This window comes from Capsicum annuum, chromosome 5 (assembly GCF_002878395.1).
Source record: "Capsicum annuum cultivar UCD-10X-F1 chromosome 5, UCD10Xv1.1, whole genome shotgun sequence".
NCBI lineage: Eukaryota > Viridiplantae > Streptophyta > Magnoliopsida > Solanales > Solanaceae > Capsicum > Capsicum annuum.
The window spans coordinates 188,086,692-188,104,108 of NC_061115.1; the positions used below are offsets into that span (position 1 = coordinate 188,086,692).

Consider the following 17,417-nt stretch of genomic DNA (forward strand, 5'->3'; position numbering starts at 1 on the left):
GGGAACAATGAAGTTGACAATGATTACGAGTTTTTTCTTGTATATATTCTCGTGAAACAGAAGTGTTGGTCAATATACACTTTTGTTTCAATATATGTAGATACGTATACTTTTTTTTTTGCAGAATAATACATGCATAGATATATATATATACAGAGTTAGAGTGTATGTATGTATATATAGTTTGTATTTTTGATATATGTATATACAATTTACATATATGTATATACAGTTAACTTTCACATATAAATTTTGAAGAATAATGCATATGCAGATATATACAGTTTTAGAGTGCCTATATGTATATACATTCAAATTTGTTATTATGTAAAACATTCAAATTTGTATATACAGATATACAATTAATAAACATATATGTATATGTTTATTTCGTTTGTATATATGTATATACAGATATACAAACAACATATATATAAATATGTATATTTCGTTTGCATGTATATTTCGTTTACAAACAACATTCAAATTTGTATATACAGATATACAAACAACAGACATACAAATAATAAACAACAGTTTTGATTTGAATATATGTATACTTCATTTGCAATATCAAAAATATATGTATACTTCATTTGTATATATGTATATATAGATATACAAACAACAGATATACAAATATCAAATTTATGTAAACTAATATACAGATATACAAACAACAGATAGACAAATAATAAAAACAATCTTTGCAACCTTTAAAACAAATATACAAATACAATTATACGCTTATGTTAACAGGTATACAGAAATTCAAAGATACTATTACTAGATATACATAAAAAAAATATTAATAGACTGTCAAAATGTATACTATGAAGTATGCAGTAGAGTAATGAATGAATATATCACACAAATTGCAATTACAAATGGGATTTAGAAAAAAAAAAAAAAACTAACACAAACAAGGATTATAACCTTTTAACAGCTTCTATGAAAAAAAATTCAAAATTACGAAAATAAAAATTGAATACGAAAATTGAAACACAAAATTACAATTGAAGTTATTGTATACAAAAATAATAGTAATTACAAAATTGACAATTTGAAAGTGTTTGAAGTTTATATTGTGCATTCAACTTTGAAAATCTAATTCAAACCAATAATAAAATCGATTTTTATTATGTTGACACTGAATCAATTTTTATTGCGTATTAGATTCAAAAAAGGATTTCAGTAAATAAATTCATGTAGAATTTTTTTTTGCATAAATCGTATATACTAGAATTTTGTATGCACGAATTACCAACTTTCTCCTGTAGATCACAATTTTTTTTTTAAATAATTATCAACTTTTGAGGGAGTAATTAACGCATAAATTCATATTTATTGATATGTTATATGAGAGAAATAAATGGAAAGTTGGAGAAGATTAAGGACATTTATTACATTAAAATTTCCTTTTTTTTTATCTCTTTTTGTTGTTATAGATTTTTCCTTCTTTTTTTTTTTTGTATATATATACATAAAAATGTCATTTATTTTGTCTATGAATTATAGATATTAAAATTTAAACTAGGAAGTTAGTTATAGATACTCTAATGAGACTATATGTGAATTTTTGCCATCTTAAAATGTCCATTATATTCTATCTATACTACTAGCACTAGCTTAAAATAAGAAATGACATAAATGCTCCTTAATTATATGTACATTATACTATGATCAAAAGAACCTAAAATATAAGATAGATTCAACATTATTTTAATAAAAGTAAGTTTTTACCTTTATTACCTTTTAAAGTATTTGCTCGAAATAACAGGATCTCGTGCTGATAACGTGTTAAATAAAAATTAGTATTACTACTATTAATAAGTCTGAAGAAGCAGACAGCTCTTCGTCAACATGCATGCTTCAACTGCTCCGTGATTTTACTGTATTATCCTTAATTAATTATTTTAAGTCATTTATATATAAGAAAATTAATAATATTAATTAAAAAAAAGATAAAATATATATTTATGATATGTTTGTTTCAACTTCTTTAATCATAGTTTTATTATATCACTCTAATTAATTATTATAAGTCATCTAAGTATTAAAAAATTAATAATATTTAATAAATAATAAAATAGACATAAATGATAAATTAATTCTTGATATTTTAAATTAATAGGACATCTTATATGAGACTCATTTAAAAAGTTTTCACACGTATGTTTGCTCCATTATTTTACTATATTACCCCTAATTAATTATTGTAAGACATATATGTATGAGAAAATTAATAATATTTAATTTAAAAAAAGGTAAAATAGACATTTATGATATGTCTCCTTCAGCTAATTCAATTATAATTTTACTACATCACCCCTAATTAATTATTATAAATTATTTAGGTATTAAAAAATTAATAATATTTAATAAAAATAAAATTGACATAAAATAATAAATTATTGTAATGTTTTAAATTAACATGACATCTTATATGAGACTCATTTTTTTTTTCACAAATATTTTATTATAGTAATTTTGCTATATCACTTCTAATTAGGTATTATGAGACTCATTTAAAAAAAACTTCACAAATATTTTCTTATAGTAATTTTGCTATATCACTTCTAATTAGGTATTATAAGTCATTTAGGACATATCCGCTTCGCTGCTTCAATCATAAAATTTGATTGACTCTCGAATTTATTTCATTGTCACTTAAATTGGAATAGAAGAAAAAAATATTATAAATCATAATAATTAAAAACTTAAATTATTTTAAGAATATAATTGATTATCAATGTCACAAAAATTTGGATAAGGAGAGTAACATATATTATTTGAAAATTACATAAAGAATATGTAAATTACAATAACTAACAATTTAAAATATTTAAAGACATATTAAAATATGATTGATTATCTAAATTATATTTGTATCACATAAATTCGGGATAGTTTTGGCATTTTATAATTTGCACGTTTTAATTTAGTAATTTGTTGATCCAAGTGATGCTTTCAAATTTAACATGTTTTGAAAATTTAGTACTTTGTTTGTTTTTATTTATTTATTTTATTTTGGTAAAATATTATATATTTAAAAATTATGCCAAAAAAAATATAAGTCATAACTATTAACATCTTATAATATTTTAAAAATATATAGTAACAAATATAATTGACTTTTGAAATTCTAATAGTGTCACATAGGTTGAGATAAAGCAAGTAACATAAATTATTTGAAATTACATTAAAAGATACTAAAATCACAACGATTAATAACTTAAAATATTTTATAAAATATATTAATAAAAATTTGATTGATTCTCTAAATTCTAAAATTGAGACAAAGCGAGAAACATAAATTACTAAATTATGTATAATATACTATAAATCACAATGATTAATAGCTGAAATTATTTAAAAATTTATATTAATAAAAAATTGATTGACACTACTATTTCTGCTACATAAATTGAGATAACGTAAATAATATATGTTAGGCCCGTGCTGACACGGGCTACAGTATCTAGTATAAGTATATAACTAATACTAAAGCAAGTAACCAAGGAGAGAGGATAACTACTATTGTTCTTATTACTCTCTTTCTATTCGTGTATACATACTTTCAACTACCTGCTTATTTCGTGATTTTATTATATAGCCCCTAATTAATAATTATATGTCATTTATGTATTAGAAAATTAATAATATTTAATAAAAAATAAAATAAATATTTATGACGTTTCTGCTTCAACCATAATTTTATTATATCACCATTAATTAATTATTATAAGTCATCTAAGTATTAAAAAATTAATAATATTTAATAAAAAGGTTAAATTAGTTATTAAATAATAAATTAACTCTTGACGTTTTAAATTAATTTGACATCTTATATAAAGCTCAGTTAAATTTTTTTCACAAATATTTTTTATAGCAATTTTGCTATATGACTTTTAATTAGTTATTATAAGTCATTTAAGACATGTCCGCTCGGGTACTTCAATCATGATATTTAGTTGACTCTCGAAATTATATCAGTGCTGCTTAAATTGGAATAGAAGAAAAAGTATTATAAATCCCAATAATTAAAAACTTAAATTATTTTTAAAATATAATTGACTATCAGTGCCACAAAAGTTTGAACAAGGAGAGTATAATAAATTAGAATAGCTTACAGTTTAAAATAGTAAATTAGAATGCCAAAAAGGTATTATAAATTACAAGAACTAACAACTTAAAAAATCTAAAAATATATTAAAAATATAATTGATTATCTAAATTTTAATTTAATTATTTTATTTTTGGATTTACCTTGTTATATATTTGAAAAATGTGTAAAAAAATTATAAATAACAATAATTAATAATTTATTTCATATGAATTGGGATATAGAGGTATTACTTAAAAATTGCGTAGAAAGTCGTATAAATAATAGTAATAATTACAACTTAAAATATCTAAAACTATATAATAAATTTGATTGACTTTCTCAAATATTCCATCAGTGTTACATAAATTGGGACAAAAAGAGTAGCATATAGTATATGAAAATTATGTAAAAGTACTATAAATCAATAACTAATCTGCAAAATATTTTAAAAATATACAAAATAAATTTATTGACTTTTCAAATTTTATCTATACCACATAAATTGAGATAAAAACATAATATATATTGGACTCCGATATCTAGTAACAATACAAGGGGTAAGGTTAGACTCCCTCCGTCCCAAATTGAGATGACACATTAATTAAGAAAAATAATTAATAACATGTCTAGTTTACCATATTACCCCTATTAAATGATGTTTATATTTTAATTTGAAGAAAAAATAATTAATGCAAAGGGTAAAACATGAAAAAAAAATTTGTCTCTTCTTGATTAATGAAAAAAGAAAAGTAAAATGGAAAATAAAAATAAAAAATTTGAGACGAATAATTTGGGATGAATAAAGTATTTATAGGTCACGTTATACTTGGCCATCAAGTTGTTTCCAGTGCTGGAAATAACTCGAAAATCAAGTCATTTACTTGAGGATTATTCTTAGCTACGTGACTAGCCACCCTTTTCGCAATAACAAGCTTATATAGTATATATCAGGAGAAGATTATAGTACAATTTATTGATTCATCTATTAGTTGGTATGACCAACTCAGAGCAATTAGCTATATTGTGCAATATTTACTCTTAATTAGAGATTTCACACGTTCGAGTCTGTCTATAAAAAAAATCATGTTAGAGGACTGCTGTTAGATGAACTCTGCAATACACACTATAACATTTTGGTTCTAAGGCCACACTAAATCTGGATAACACTTGTAAAGTGTTATGTAAAATAGTTTTTAGCATGCTTTTAAAATGTAGCCTTCTGTTTTAGCTTTAAGCCACAATAATTTAGGCAATGCTTTTAAAGCGTGCTCTTTAATGTTATAGACTATATTTTATAAATATTACGATATCATTATATAATTGACAACGTTTTTTACAAATATGATTACACTTTTAAAATATGATTATTTTTATTATTTTAAAACAACAATTCATAAGTGCTGTTTTATAACTTTTTATATAAAATTTAATGTTCCCTCCCATAATTTTAACACTAAAATTATATTCCCTCCATTATATTTTATTCCCTCCCATTTCTAATTATCCAAAAAATAATAATCTCAACACATTGAGGCAAAATGTTTCACAGGGTTTATCTCATCGGTGAATTAGAGAAATTAGGTAATTGAAGCAGCAATTACTTTTATCACTTCCGCAAAATCTAAGAGGCGATTTCCTCCGAGAGGATTGTATGTACTCGTTTCTGCAAGTTCTCTCATCGGTGAATTAGAGAAATTGGGGTACTTTTATCACTTCCGCAAAATCTCATCTATGCGTCACTTCCGCAAAATCGAAGAGGCGATTTCCTCCAAGAGGATTGTATACACGTTTCTGTAAGTTCTCTTCGTAGTCAGGCGATTTTCGATAGTTAATTGTAGATACTGCCTAGTTGCATGGTTGTAAGAAAATCTTAATAGTTGTGATAATGATTAGTGTTAAGAATCATCAATGAAGGCTTTGAAAGAGTTACTAGGAACATTTTTATTTTTTAATTTATTTTTGGCATTTGATATTATGTGTTCTATGCTTGTTAAAGTTGTAACTTGTTAAGCTGGTGGGGATTGTTTTTGAGATGATACTTGTCTTCTTTTGCTGAGTTTAAAGTTTATTTGATGAGAAGGGGTAATCCCATATGAATTGAAGAAGATGAAAAATCTTACAATAAGTCACGACTCTATAGGAAGATGTTCTTTGATTAGATTAGTTGGTTAAAATATCTTGTTCAAGATGTAACTTTTGAAACTAGGTGCCGTCCTATACAAGATGGCAAAGTATGATCAACGTTAGGACCCAGTTTTGTTTTCTGATATGCATTTAAGTAGATCTGATTTTGGTTCGCAAGTTTCTGCATCTGAATGTCAATCGTCATAAAAATTCTTTTTATGCTTTAAAGGTTATGATCTGATTTAGTGGGTAACTGGGCTCTTAATTGAATGATGTCTCCATTGAGAAATTCGGTCCCTCATAACTATAGCTGAAAAATATTTTGTAGTTATCTGTCCATCATAGCTGAGTATGAGCTACTACGGGGGTAAAACATAAGTTGTCTTTGTGGTGAGCTTAAAGCTTTTAACAGGCATTTTAAATAATGTAATGTGATTAAAGATGATGTCTTATGCAAGATATTCAAAGCCAAGAACTGCCTGGAGAATGTTGGAATACGTGCCAAGATCTCACATTGATACCATTGTTCTCAAACAAAAGGTTCTATCACAAACTACAGGGGGTTCTACCTAAAGTAGCATGGAGGAGTATGTATTGTTTATCGCAATACAAAGTGGTTGTCCCTACAGGGGTTTCTATCACAGTGGTTGTTTCTGTTTATAATTGTCCTCTTAATTAGTGATTTATTTTTGTTTGTAGTTCCAGTTGTGCATTGCTTATCAATCTTAGTACTACTACTAAATCTAGTGCGACAATCTTTTTTCTTATTTTATTTGCTTAGATAATATCGAATTTTGATATTCTTCAACCATCCGCTACATTATAAACATAGTGTTTGTTCCCGGGAATTAGATATAGAGATTCTTGTACTATCTCCAGGATCATAAACATTCCAAAGAAAGATTAATTGATGCACACATGGAACTTCAAGTAACCAAACAATGTTCAAATTGGGCTTGAGCTCAAAGTGCGCTGTAGTAGTGAAAAATCATTACTGAAACAATGTAATTGTTGTACATGAAAACTCATGGAAATTTGAACAAACTTTAGCACATCGTACAGTTTATTTATGTGCTAACTAGCCTGACAAAAATCAATTGTTTGGCTCTGTAGTGTTGCTTATTTGCGTCCTTGTGCAGTAGTATTTGATATACATATATTCTTATTTGTATAATTGTGTTGTGCATTCCTCTTGGCGAATGTGTAAGAAAGTTTTTGGAAATCAACTAAGCATTAAAAGTTCTTTAAGATATATATTGTGTTTTATCGCACTTTACATGATTGACAGTCAAAATAGCTTCTCCTTAATCTACACTGATAAAACCAGGGAAACACCTAATCAAAAAATTGCCATAATCCTTTTTATCTTTACGAAAGAATTCAACCCCTACTAAGAAGGAAAGAACCCAGACAATCTTGACATATATTGCATAACTGATTGAAACGAGAAACCATGGCTCATTTAATTTGTAATGTACTATTCATAGCAGCAGCGCCACAAGTAAGGGTTCCATGATTTTATTCTGGTCCCACCCTTCTTCCGAAAATTGGGAAGGTGAAGCATTGGTTACCTATGTTGCTCGGACTCGGCTATTTTGCCGCCGAACCCGTCTCGATACTACATTGAGGCGGGGACGGATGCTTCTGCCGTCTCCGATTCGGTCAAACGATTTCGGAGACTTTGACCAAACTAAAGAAGAAATTTGAGGGGAAGCATCGAATAATTAACCGACGACCTACCTGAAAAAATCTCGACCAACGACCATCGGAATAGAGACGGCATTGTCGATGTGCCGTTGCCGTCGACGGAAATCATCTTCCCCGTCTCCGAAAATCATCGTCGCAGTTGTCGTACCACCTCAGTCGTCGTCAGTCATTCGTTTCTCCTACCTCAGTCGTCGTCGTCGTCGGACACAGTGATGGATTTTAATTTTTTTTTTTTTTTGGTCAAAGTGATGGGTTTTATTTGTCTGTGTTGTTAATAACATATTAATAATATTTATTTATTATTTATATTAACAACATATATTATTTTTAATAAAAGTAAAACACGTGTATTCAGTATACTTACTTTGATAGGGTTTTATTTGTTTGTGTTGTTAGTAACATATATTAATATTTATATTAACAATAAATATTATTTTTAATAAAAAAGTAAAACACCTGTATACTTATTCAGTATACTTATTTTGACAGCATTAGTTTAAATTTTTAATTATACTTATTTTTTATTTTTTGATAAATAAATATGAGTAATAATTTTGAAAAAAGTTTCTAATTCAAATACTATTCCTAATATTTAATTTTTTTTAGCTGAATCTCCGCACCTGTATCCACACTCAGATTCGTACCCCCGAATCTTAAAATTTATATTTAGATGAATCCGACTTTCGAATCCGCACCCGTCTCGAATACCCGCACCCGAGTCTGAGCAACTTAGTTGGTTACCCATATTTTTGATGAAGTTAAATTTGGATAGAATGATGCATGAACTTTTTCTGTTTATTTATTTGATACTGTTTACCCAGGCTTTCACCTAATGTAGCGATGAAGGATTAGGCAGACGCCTGCCATGTAGGGGTGGGCATGGTATGGTATGGTACGGTATTTGAAACTTTGGTACGGTAATTTCGATATTCGTTTTTTAAAAATATTGTACCATTACCATACCATATTAATTTGGTATGGTTCAGTATTTTGATGTTTAGTTTCGGCATTTTGCGGTATGGTAATCGGTAACCATAGTTTGTATAACTTCGACAATATATACTCGTATACTAGAGTATTATTACTTCGAATTTTCAAAAGCACGTTTAATTGTATCATAAATACACATTACACATTACACATGTAGAAATATTGAAAAAGAAGTACAAACAATTCTTCTTGTTAGTCAATTGCACAAAAAAGATATTTCACTCAAAATAGAATAGCGAAAGTTTCAATGTCTCAACATTTGTATACTAATACTAAGTATTATATGTGTGCGTGTGTATAAAAGTTACTTATGTAACTATATATACTTCGGTATGGTATTCGGTATTTCAGTATGTCATTTGTAAATACCGAATACCATACTATATACCAAAAAAATTTAAAATGTTTACCATATACCATACCAAATACCATAATACCAAAACCACGATATCAAAAATTTCGATTCGGTATGGTAATTCGGTCTATACCATACCATGCCACCCCACTGCCATGTATATGGATAAAATCAAAGGTACATCAGAGGGGGCCTAGCCGCCTAGTAGTTAGACATGTATAGTGTATACTAAGAATGCCCTTTTCCAAAATGTCTCCATTTTCACCAAATTGTAAAGACGGGAGGAAAAACATATCGTATGTTACTTGGAGCGAACTGGGTTAAATCTGTATAGGGAAGCGTGTGTCCTAACTGGTGCTTCATCGTATGGGTAGCTGCCCATAAAATAGGAACTGCTAAATGGAGTTCAGAAACTGATCAGACTTGTTACTTGTCTCTTCTTTTGCTTGCCCCTTGCAGTATATGGAAAAAACTACTAGTTTGTCAAGAGGTTAGTAGAGACAACAAAGGCTGGCAGGAGGAGCTACAATGAGCTCAAATATATAGCAAAGGAAGTAGCATGGGATCGGAGCGGCAGTATGTAAAACTACTCTGGCTGCTGCAGATTTGAGGTGTAGTAGTTTCTGGGTAGGACTAGTTTAAGGCAGGTAACTGGTGCATGTTGAACAGTATGCTGCCCAGACAGATCATTTTTCTTAGTCTTTTCCCCTTATTAAGATGTACAACTTATCCTATTGGTAAAGAAAAGTTAGGTGTACGAAGGAAGTCCCGAAATTATGTGACTTACTTGAAGATGTTATTCCACATAGTATCTTGTTAGATAGCCACCACATTGGTAGCCATGAACAAAGTAAATTGAGGAAATCATTTATTTATTACAATATCATTGGTGTTAGTCCACAAGCTGATGATGAGATGACTGACAATATGATTCAAGCTCCGTTAGTGAGAATGCTTATTTAGCACGAGATCTTTAATATAACCTGTAGGACTAGTACTGATCTGTACTATTTCATGCAAGTGACATAATTTCTTATTCACCTGTTGTTGGTGTATTAATGTTATTGCCACCAGTGGACTAGGAGCTTGAATCTGTTAGGAACAAAGAACGTTTTAAAATGCGACTAGAAGTCTAAAATAAAAACCATAAAGCAATATTATCAGATGACACAAAATCTCAATATTGACAGTTCCAACTACAGCAATTAAGTCGAATAAATCCCTTGATCTATATGTATGCAATTCAACTTGAACTAATTTCTAATAACTCAATTTACAATACATGAATAAATGCTTGAACATGATGTAGAAATGGAGCATACTCTTAAGAATGTTAAGCATATCCATTTTGCCTCTTAAGAAAGGAGTATATAAGCTCTTAAGTTCCTTATGCTTTTGGTTGAGTTAATAACTCAAATGGTCACTCAACTTTGATTTTTTATCCCAGAAAGTCACTCAACTTTGGATTTTTATCCCAGAAAGTCACTCAACTTTCATCTTTACTCATAAAGTCACTCAACTTTCACATTTTTACTTAGAAAGTCACCCAACTTTCACATTTTAACTCAGAAAGTCACTCAACTTTCACATTTTAACTCAGAAAGTCACTCAGTTTGGGTGCTGAGTGACTTTCTGAGTAAAAATGTGAAAGTTGAGTGACTTTTTGAGTAAAGATCAAAGTTGAGTGACTTTCTGGGATAAAAGTCCAAAGTTGAGTGACTTTCTAAGATAAAGTCCAACGTTGAGTGACCATTTGAGTTACTAACTCGCTTTTGATTCTCATTGTTGTTACTGCCCGCGAGACCACAGTGGTAATATAATGGACTTCTTTCATCTTTCTTCATGTTATTTCTATCTATCTGTCTTTTTGGTCATTTAAACTTAGGTTCCACTGGATTTTGGGCTCAAATCCATTTTTTAGTAGGATCAATACAAAATAACAAACACGACCATCATTTTGACAAAGAAGAATAGTTCCCTAGATAATGTTAATGGTGCTAAACGCTTGTTTTTGCTGGGTAGTTTTCTTTGCTAGACGTGTTTTAACTATAGCTTATCATTTATTAAGATTCTGACACATATGTTTATTTTAACAATGCTCGTTTGAAATTCCGCCATTGCTTAACAGGACAATTTAATTCCCTCCTCCATCTGCCTTTGTTTTTGTTTCTTATATTGAGATACAAGTAGCAGTGTACCCTTTTTTTGCAGTCATTTGCATCAATAGATATGTATATTGCTAACTATATGCGGTAGTTTCAATACACAAACACCAAAATTTATTTTAGAAAAATATGATGTTTAGGATTTCTTTGTAGAGATAGGTTGGTGCAAGCGTTAAGAGATTTTCAAAGAATTGTCTATTTGATGATATGTGTGAGATTCTTGCTGATACATGCAGTCCAAAGCAATGATATGGCTTGGGTATATCACCAGTTCCCCACCTGATTCAACAAATTGTTCTGTTTTTCTTCGTTTTCTTAATTATTCGTGTTTTCCTCTTTCTTCTATTGTTGGCTACTTGACTGATCAATTTTTTAATGGTAATGGCTACTCTTCTTCTTTTAGAATATCTGTAATGTAGTTTTTCTCCAGTTGTCGCAACGTAACATTTGGTTGGAAACATGTCTGCTTTTGTGATGGAAGTCTACGTATAATTTTCCTTTGTCTTTCTTGAGTACTATAATTGGGAGCCTTCCTTGCAATGCCAGTTGTACTGGTGTTGTCACAATTATATGATGTTGCTAAATTGTCACAATTTTATGATGTTGCTAAGTATTTGTCGCAATGGCTTATGTTAATATTGTCTACAACTCAATTTATCACATATGTTAGCAGTAACTAGAAGATACTGTCTTGGATGCCCAGTTTTCTAATTACAATTCTTTGGGTGTTTGTTTGGATGCTATATTACTAAAGGACACCTGGCTCCTTTAAATTCTACAATTATCTTGCCGAGGAAGAAAACTTTCTACATGTTCTTATACTGGAGGCAATGCAATCAGGAAGTTACATTGAAACAGATTTTGACTAAACTTAAGCATGTTTAGTATGGGCTCAGACAACTGAAATATAAGAAATATAATAGGGTGGAAAGGAAAGTAAACTGCTTGGGCTTAGTTACAACATATTCAGGACCAGCTAAAGGATCACACTAGATTTCCTATTCTATTACATGAAGAGAAAGAAGCTTAGCAGTAACTAGAGAAGTGGTTAAAAATTAGAGTAGCAACTAGAGCATCAACTAGACTTCAATCTGCAACTGGAGTTGAACAACGTTTATCGTCTTTTACAAAGGGATATTGGGAGCTGCTACACATAAACTCTTAGTGGTTTTACCTAGCATCATATAGGAAGGACCAACAATGACAAGTAACCATTACAAGCTGTTGTACATGGTCATTTCAGGGCTCTCGTCTTATAACTATTGCAAGGAGAAGATATATATTCTGGGAAAGAAAGCGCTGCTGATGATTGGCTTGACATAGTTACATCACTAGCATGGCAAGCTGCAAATTATGTGAAGCCCGATACTAGTAAAGAAGGCAGCATGGATCCAGTTGATTATGTTAAGGTTAAGTGCATAGCTCCAGGAAGCCGAAGTGAAAGGTAAAAAATTTCTCTTCTTACCACACTAACATTGAAAATTAACATTTTCTTTATCATGTGAAAATATAGGGGTTTAGGCTTATTTAGTTAGAATAATGATTCAGTTTTGGTTGAATGCAGCACCCTTGTTAAAGGAGTAGTTTGTACTAAGAATATCAAACACAAGCACATGACTTCACAGTACAAAATGCCCGATTACTTATCTTAGGAGGAGCACTTGAGTATCAAAGAGTTGCCAATCAGTTGGCATTTTTTGACACCTTATTGCAACAGGTCTTTAGTTGATTTTTTAATCTGTTAGTGATGAGATAATGTAATGTAACTAACTCAATTGGAATTGTGAATTCGAATTTATAATGGAACGGAGTTTTATTGATAAAAACCAACAATTACAATCAACGAAATAAGGAAACACTAAGCTATACTTCACTGTGAATTTGCTACTTCCACCATGTATACATGTAGTAAAGCTTAGAATGAAGTAATAAAGGAGAAGATAGAGTAGAAGAGAAAGAAGAAGGTTCTAGAAGATTAGATAAGGAGAATTCTAATCAAACTCATAATTGCTGATCCCAATTTCTGTTAAGGCTATTTATAGAATTGGTTGAGTTGGTGCTGAGCTGGCTGCCTTAATAATTGGGCTAATCTCCACAGTTGTTTTATTATTATCTCCACTGTTCCTTGTAAAATATCTGCTGGCCCTATTTCTCTTTTTTCACGATTATTCAATTGGCGCATGCAGACATAATAACTTTGGGTCATTACAATCCTTCCCGCTTGAAATTGACCTTGTCTTCAAGGTCAAGGATGATGCATTCGACCGTGATAATGGTTGGTTCTTACTAGTCTGCAATAGGGAGAACTGAACACCCACAAAATTGCCAATGCCAACTACAGTAGAACAGGTGAACGAGTTGTTGATGTGAAGCCTTGTTAAGCTGCATCATCAACCTAGCAAATGACGAAGGAATTGGTTCCGCACCATTGCCTAACCTTAAATAGGTTCCACTTGCACCGCAAGGAACCTTGACTACGCCAATAACAACACTATCGCACTGATGTTTGTTTTCACTAGTAAACCAAGAAAAGCTCTTGCATTTCAAAGTCTCACTAGATTTCTTTGTCATTTGTCTTCGAACTACACCAGGACAATAACAGGACACACCAATAATGTTGACCATAAGCAACCCAACAGTGAAGCTAACAATTATACCTTTGGGTAGACTTCTAGTAAAGTGTAATTGTTCATGAAGTTATATGTTTTATGGTACCGACAAAGAAAATCGTCGATACCAACACATGAAATTTGGAATCCACATGCAACTCAACTAGTTTATCAGTCTGAAAAGTGACTTTGTGGGCATCAATTAAATCCATCGATGGCCTCCTACCTTTCTTCGTTGAATTCTTGGTATCATTTGGTATCATTCACTTTGCAATACAAGTATAGTCAACAGAGTAAAGAGAGAGCATTAAGAAATCACTGGTAACCATCAGTGTTATGTCGTTGACATCACCCTTCATTTTGTAACATGGAAGACCATTATATGAACTAGCAAAATTAAGAAGATCAATTTGATAAGAATTTTTCTTGAAAAACAAACTTGCAACAATTTTTAGTTGGCACTGTATGTGTAGGAATCCAACATATAAGACTTCAACACCTTTTAGCCAACCACCCTGTTTCCAAAAATCCGTGTCCAAACACCTTGTGTTTTTAGCACGAGAACTAATATGTCCTAATGAGAAGCATGAGGAAACTTCTATGTCAAGGCATGTAATGTTATATTCCAATCCTCCTGGATCAAATACTAGAACTGGCTTGCCAATCCACTTTCTATCATCCATGTCACAGTAAATAAGGAAGTGAGAATTGGAACTAAATGGATTTGAAAGTTGGAGTTTCCAATCCTTACGAGCACCTATGAACCTGAAAAATGACTTGAAAGGAATGAAGGAAAGGTTGTGTCCCATGATGTTCGTAAGACTCTTGTTCTGTATTGCCTCAGTTGAACCCACGACTAGACCTCTACGCACTATATCAATTTGGGAAGTGCTCAACCCAACAACAACAATGATACCCCACTCAATCAAGGAACATACTAAAAATTTATATTGCGATCCATTATTATTAGATTTGATGCTCCTCCGGTAAACATTAAGCACCCAAATAAACTACCTCTCATTCCACGCCATTACAGCCTCAGAGCTGTTAAGACTATATGTTCGGCCATAATCCAGAAAATGCACAAAGAAGAAACTATAGAAATAAAGAAAGTGAGGCACCAAGAATAAATAACAGCTCTGTCATGCATCTCCTTTAAATGATGCAACCAATTGAATCCCATTCCATCCAGGTCACAAACTATATTAGCTTTACCATTTTTCCTTTCGGAAGCATAAGCTAAAGATACAATCAAACTTAATGTCTGCACATCTCCACAACATATCCCTGGATCCCATACAGGAGAAATCAGTCCCTGCTCAACTAATACAAGTGTGAACTTGCCCTTAATTCTTATGAATAAATGCACTGCTTGGACATAATTTCTATGTGACATTTTATCAAACAAGTAGGAAGCAACTCTTAGTTTCTTTCCCTTCCAAATCTTTTTTATTATTTCCTGTCTAGAGATTCGTCCACCAACCAAAGACATTGCACCAATAATTTGCAAATTTAACTCATTAGTGAGAAAGTAGATAGATGTTTTACCTGCTATGTCAACTTCCGCCGTTGTTATGATAGCCTCAATTTCCACACATTTGTTCAACTCATTGCACTTCTTAGTTAAACATACACCCACAATTGATTTATTCTTTTATTCAGCAATTTCCCCCATCGATTCTATCATCTTAACCAGGTTTTCCCCTTCATTCTTTTCCTCCAAACAATCATCACGACAAATGTAGCAATGATAATCAATGTTGCGTACACAACCATAGACACAAGAGTTGCATTGGCAGTCAACGCTACATATGCAATCCTCACACCACCTCTGCAATTGTTTAACATTCACAACTATACCTAACATTCCATCCATAGGGGTCATTCTATTTGCATTTGTTTCGTTCAACCAATTCAACCAAGGTCGATGATTCTACAAACATCTTCCCTGAATCACTACCCACCGTCGAGACAGGTTCGTTTCTCTGATACCACTTGTAATGTAACTAACTCAATTGGAATTGTGAATTCAAATTTATAAGAGAACGGAGTTTTATTGATAACAACCAACAATTACAATCAACGAATAAGGAAACACTAAGCTATACTTCACTGTGAATCTGCTACTTCCACCATAGATACATGTAGTAAAGCTTAGAATGAATTAATGAAGGAGAAGATAGAGTAGAAGAGAAAGAAGAAGGTTCTAGAACATTAGACAAGGAGAATTCTGATCAAATTCATAACTGCCGATCCCAATTTCTGTTAAGGCTATTTATAGAATTGGTTGAGTTGGTGCTGAGCTGTCTTCCTTAATAATTGGGCTAATTTCCACAGTTGTTTTATTATTATCTCCACCGTTCCCTGGCCCCATTTCTCTTTTTCACGATTACTCAATTGGCGCATGCAGACATAACAACTTTGGGTCATTACAGATAATATCAAATAGAAACACATTTACAATGTAATGTTATCCTAACAGTAAAAGGAGCAGTAAAAGGAGCAGCTCAAGATGGTCGTTTCAAGAATAGAGGTACATCATCCTAATATGCTACTTATGGACAGAAGTGTGTCTTCATATGCTCAGGAGCTTCTATTGGCAAAAAAGATCTGTGGTGTTAAATGTTAAGGCGCCACTGCTAGAGCGAGTATCCAGGTGTATTGGTGCTCTAATAACCCCATCCATTGATAGCATAGCCACAACAAGATTGGGACAATGTGAACTCTTCCACTTAGAAAAGGTCTCTGAAGAGCACGAAAGTGCCAACCAGTTGAACAAGAAGCCATCAAAAACTCTGATGTTTTTTCATGGTTGTCCTAGGCGTTTAGGTTGCACGGTATTTTCCCCTACTCTTAGAGTCCATTTGTTAATTGCAACTCTAATCTTTTGAAGTTCCAAGTATGATTAATCATGCATATGGTTGGTCTTCTTGTTTTTACTCACTTCAATGTGTAACGTTCCCCTAAAGTACTACTTTTATGATGCTCTCCGTTAATCTTTGGCCACGTTGATCTAGATACACAATGTATAATCAATGGATTTTTCCCTTATAGTATTTTTGTTTTGTGACATTTATGATTATTTCTTTTGTATGATTTGTACTTTTCCTTCTAATCACTAAATTTGAAGTAGAAATTTGAATTGTTATCTTTACATCTGATTAAGAAATTAAAATTGGTTTGTGGACTTCAATAAGAGGGTTTTCACTTTATATATTTGACTTAATCGCCATTCTTTTTTCATTTTCTATGTCTAAGCAAAATTTTGGTGAGTTTATAGTTGTAATTTCTTGCATTACATACACAAAAGCCACATACTTTACTGGCTCTTTGAGCTTTAAGTTTTAATCTAGGAAACA

General features: G+C 31.1%; 1 long non-coding RNA gene across 1 annotated transcript; it reads left to right on the plus strand.

The window, feature by feature from the left end:
- The first annotated feature begins 5,562 nt into the window (after positions 1-5,562).
- Positions 5,563-17,130, plus strand: LOC107854145. Its single transcript, XR_001669945.2, has 3 exons — positions 5,563-5,901; positions 12,693-12,893; positions 16,541-17,130. It is a non-coding gene; the product is annotated as an uncharacterized LOC107854145 (long non-coding RNA).
- Positions 17,131-17,417: the final 287 nt, after the last annotated feature.